This window comes from Triticum dicoccoides, chromosome 3A (genome assembly GCF_002162155.2).
Source record: "Triticum dicoccoides isolate Atlit2015 ecotype Zavitan chromosome 3A, WEW_v2.0, whole genome shotgun sequence".
NCBI lineage: Eukaryota > Viridiplantae > Streptophyta > Magnoliopsida > Poales > Poaceae > Triticum > Triticum dicoccoides.
Window position 1 is genome coordinate 660,013,830 of NC_041384.1, and position 5,785 is coordinate 660,019,614.

The following is a 5,785-nucleotide window of genomic DNA, read 5'->3' on the forward strand; positions in this document are numbered from 1 at the left end:
CTCTCTCCTTCCCCCCAAGTCCTAGTCCCACATGGAAAAGGGGGGAGTCCTACTCCCGGTAGGAGTAGGACTCCTCCTGGCGCGCCCCTTGCCTGGTCGCACCTTCTCCCCCTTGCTCCGTTATATACGGGGGCAGGGGGCACCACATAGACACATCAATTGATCATTGATCTCTTAGCCGTGTGCGGTGCCCCCCTCCACCATAATCCTCGATAATATTGTAGCGGTGCTTAGGCGAAGCCCTGCGATGGTAGAACATCAAGATCGTCACCACGCCGTCGTGCTGACGGAACTCTTCCCCGACATTCTGCTGGATCGGAGTCCGGGATCGTCATCGAGCTGAATGTGTGCTAGAACTCGGAGGTGCCGTAGTTTCGGTGCTTGATCGGTCAAGCCGTGAAGACGTACGACTACATCAACCGCATTGGTATAACGCTTCTGCTTTTGATCTACGAGGGTACGTGGACAACACTCTCCCCTCTCATTGCTATGCATCACCATGATCTTGTGTGTGCGTAGGAAATTTTTTGAAATTGATACGTTCCCCAACAGTGGCATCTGAGCCTGGTTTTATGCGTTGATGTTATATGCACGAGTAGAACACAAGTGAGTTGTGGGCGATATAAGTCATACTGCTTACCAGCATGTCATACTTTGGTTCGGCGGTATTGTTGGATGAAGCGGCCCGGACCGACGTTACGCGTACGCTTACGCGAGACTGGTTCTATCGACGTGCTTTGCACACAGGTGGCTGGCGGGTGTCAGTTTCTCCAACTTTAGTTGAACTGAGTGTGGCTACACCCGGTCCTTGCGAAGGTTAAAATAGCACCAACTTAACAAACTATCGTTGTGGTTTTGATGCGTAGGTAAGAACGGTTCTTGCTAAGCCCGTAGCAGCCACGTAAAACTTGCAACAACAAAGTAGAGGACGTCTAACTTGTTTTTGCAGGGCATGTTGTGATGTGATATGGTCAAGACATGATGCTAAATTTTATTGTATGAGATGATCATGTTTTGTAACCGAGTTATTGGCAACTGGCAGGAGCCATATGGTTTTCGCTTTATTGTATGCAATGCAATCGCCCTGTAATGCTTTACTTTATCACTAAGCGGTAGCGATAGTCGTAGAAGCATAAGATTGGCAAGACGATAACGATGCTACGATGGAGATCAAGGTGTCGCGCCGGTGACGATGGTGATCATAACAGTGCTTCGGAGATGGAGATCACAAGCACAAGATGATGATGGCCATATCATATCACTTATATTGATTGCATGTGATGTTTATCTTTTATGCATCTTATCTTGCTTTGATTGATGGTAGCATTATAAGATGATCTCTCACTAAATTTCAAGAAAAAAGTGTTCTCCCTGAGTATGCACCGTTGCCAAAGTTCGTCGTGCCCAGACACCACGTGATGATCGGGTGTGATAAGCTCTACGTCCATCTACAACGGGTGCAAGCCAGTTTTGCACACGCAGAATACTCAGGTTAAACTTGACGAGCCTAGCATATGTAGATATGGCCTCGGAACACTGAGACCGAAAGGTCGAGCGTGAATCATATAGTAGATATGATCAACATAGTGATGTTCACCATTGAAAACTACTCCATTTCACATGATGATCGGTTATGGTTTAGTTGATTTGGATCACGTGATCACTTAGAGGATTGGAGGGATGTCTTTCTAAGTGGGAGTTCTTAAGTAATATGATTAATTGAACTTAAATTTATCATGAACTTAGTACCTGATAGTATCTTGCTTGTTTATGTTTGATTGTGGATAGACGGCCCGTGCTATTGTTCCATTGAATTTTAATGCGTTCCTTGAGAAAGCAAAGTTGAAAGATGATGGTAGCAATTACACAGACTGGGTCCATAACTTGAGGATTATCCTCATTGCTGCACAGAAGAATTACATCCTGGAAGCACCGCTGGGTATCAGGCCTGCTGCTGGAGCAACACCAGATGTTATGAACGTCTGGAAGAGCAAAGCTGATGACTACTCGATAGTTCAGTGTGCCATGCTTTACGGCTTAGAACCGGGTCTTCAACAATGTTTTGAATGTCATGGAGCATATGAGATGTTCCAAGAGTTGAAGTTAATATTTCAAGCAAATGCCCTGATTGAGAGATATGAAGTCTCCAATAAGTTCTATAGCTGCAAGATAGAGGAGAACAGTTCTGTCAGTGAGCATATACTCAAAATGTCTGGGTATAACAATCACTTGATTCAACTGGGAGTTAATCTTCCGGATGATAGCATCATTGACAGAATTCTCCAATCACTGCCACCAAGCTACAAGAGCTTCGTGATGAACTATAATATGCAAGGGATGAACAAGACAATTCCTGAGCTCTTCGCAATGCTAAAAGCTGCGGAGGTAGAAATCAAGAAGGAGCATCGAGTGTTGATGGTCAACAAGACCACTAATTTCAAGAAAAAGGGCAAAGGGAAGAAGAAGGGGAACGTCAAGAAGAACAGCAAGCAAGTTGCTGCTCGGGAGAAGAAACCCAAATCTGGACCTAAGCCTGAAACTGAGTGCTTCTATTGCAAGCAGACTGATCACTGGAAGCGGAACTGCCCCAAGTATTTGGCGGATAAGAAGGATGCCAAGGTGAACAAAGGTATATGTGATATACATGTTATTGATGTGTACCTTACTAGAGCTCGCAGTAGCACCTGGGTATTTGATACTGGTTCCATTGCTAACATTTTCAACTCGAAACAGGGACTACGGATTAAGCGAACACTAGCGAAGGGCGAGGTGACGATGCGCGTGGGAAATGGTTCCAAAGTCGATGTGATCGCGGTCGGCACGCTACCTCTACATCTACCTTCGGGATTAGTATTAGACCTAAATAATTGTTATTTGGTGCCAGCATTGAGCATGAACATTATATCTGATCTTTTTTGATGCGAGACGGTTATTCATTTAAATCAGAGAATAATGGTTGTTCTATTTATATGAGTAATATCTTTTATGGTCATGCACCCTTGAAGAGTGGTCTATTTTTGATGAATCTCGATAGTAGTGATACACATATTCATAATGTTGAAACCAAAAGATGCAGAGTTGATAATGATAGTGCAACTTATTTGTGGAACTGCCGTTTAGGTCATATCGGTGTAAAGCGCATGAAGAAACTCCATACTGATGGACTTTTGGAACCACTTGATTATGAATCACTTGGTACTTGCGAACCGTGCCTCATGGGCAAGATGACTAAAACACCGTTCTCCAGTACTATGGAGAGAGCAACAAATTTGTTGGAAATCATACATACAGATGTATGTGGTCCGATGAATGTTGAGGCTCGTGGCGGATATCGTTATTTTCTCACCTTCACAGATGATTTAAGCAGATATGGGTATATCTACTTAATGAAGCATAAGTCTGAAACATTTGAAAAGTTCAAAGAATTTCATAGTGAAGTTGAAAATCATCGTAACAAGAAAATAAAGTTTCTACGATCTGATCGTGGAGGAGAATATTTGAGTTACGAGTTTGGTCTACATTTGAAACAATGCGGAATAGTTTCGCAACTCACGCCACCCGGAACACCACATCGTAATGGTGTGTCCGAACGTCGTAATCGTACTTTACTAGATATGGTGCGATCTATGATGTCTCTTACAGATTTACCGCTATCGTTTTGGGGTTATGCTTTAGAGACGGCCGCATTCACGTTAAATAGGGCACCATCAAAACCCGTTGAGACGACGCCTTATGAACTGTGGTTTGGCAAGAAACCAAAGTTGTCGTTTCTGAAAGTTTGGGGCTGCGATGCTTATGTGAAAAAGCTTCAACGTGATAAGCTCGAACCCAAATCGGAGAAATGTGTCTTCATAGGATACCCAAAGGAGACTGTTGGGTACACCTTCTATCACAGATCCGAAGGCAAGACATTCGTTGCTAAGAATGGATCCTTTCTAGAGAAGGAGTTTCTCTCGAAAGAAGTGAGTGGGAGGAAAGTAGAACTTGATGAGGTAAATGTACCTGCTCCCTAGTACATCACAGAAACCGGTTTCTGTGACACCTACACCAATTAGTGAGGAAGCTAATGATAATGATCATGAAACTTCAGATCAAGTTACTACCGAACCTCGTAGATCAACCAGAGTAAGATCTGCACCAGAGTGGTATGGTAATCCTGTTCTGGAAGTCATGCTACTAGATCATGATGAACCTATGAACTATGAAGAAGCGATGGTGAGCCCAGATTCCGCAAAATGGCTAGAAGCCATGAAATCTGAGATGGGATCCATGTATGAGAACAAAGTGTGGACTTTGGTTGACTTGCCTGTTGATCGGCAAGCAATTGAGAATAAATGGATTTTCAAGAAGAAGACTGACGCTGACGGTAATGTTACTGTCTACAAAGCTCAACTTGTTGCGAAAGGTTTTCGACAAGTTCAAGGGATTGACTACGATGAGACCTTCTCACCCGTAGCGATGCTTAAGTCTGTCCGAATCATGTTAGCAATTGCCGCATTTTATGATTATGAAAATTGGCAGATGGATGTCAAAACTGCATTCCTGAATGGATTTTTTGAAGAAGAGTTGTATATGATACAACCGGAAGGTTTTGTCGATCCAAAGGGAGCTAACAAAGTGTGCAAGCTCCAGTGATCCATTTATGGACTAGTGCAAGCCTCTCGGGGTTGGAATAAACGCTTTGATAGTGTGATCAAAGCATTTGGTTTTATACAGACTTTTGGAGAAGCCTATATTTACAAGAAAGTGAGTGGGAGCTCTGTAGCATTTCTGATATTATATGTGGATGACATATTACTGATTGGAAATGATATAGAATTTCTGGATAGCATAAAGGGATACTTGAATAAGAGTTTTTCAATGAAAGACCTCGGTGAAGCTTCTTACATATTGGGCATTAAGATCTATAGAGATAGATCAAGACGCTTAATTGGACTTTCACAAAGCACATACCTTGACAAAGTTTTGAAGAAGTTCAAAATGGGTCAAGCAAAGAAAGGGTTCTTGCATGTGTTACAAGGTGTGAAGTTGAGTAAGACTCAATGTCCGACCACTATAGAAGATAGAGAGAAAATGAAAGATGTTCCCTATGCTTCATCCATAGGCTCTATCATGTATGCAATGCTGTGTACCAGACCTGATGTGTGCCTTGCTATAAGTCTAGCAGGGAGGTACCAAAGTAATCCAGGAGTGGATACTGGACAGCGGTCAAGAACATCCTGAAGTATCTGAAAAGGACTAAGGATATGTTTCTCGTATATGGAGGTGACAAAGAGCTCATCGTAAATGGTTACGTTGATGCAAGCTTTGACACTGATCCGGACGATTCTAAATCGCAAACCGGATATGTGTTTACATTAAACGGTGGAGCTGCCAGTTGGTGCAGTTCTAAACAAAGCGTCGTGGTGGAATCTACATGTGAAGCGGAGTACATAGCTGCTTCGGAAGCAGCAAATGAAGGAGTCTGGATGAAGGAGTTCATATCCGATCTAGGTGTCATACCTAGTGCATCAGGTCCAATGAAAATCTTTTGTGACAATACTGGTGCAATTGCCTTGGCAAAGGAATCCAGATTTCACAAGAGAACCAAGCACATCAAGAGACGCTTCAATTCCATTCGGGATTTAGTCCAAGTGGGAGACACAGAAATTTGCAAGATACATACAGATCTGAATGTTGCAGACCCGCTGACTAAGCCTCTTCCACGAGCAAAACATGATCAGCACCAAGGCTCCATGGGTGTTAGAATCATTACTATGTAATCTAGATTATTGACTCCAATGAA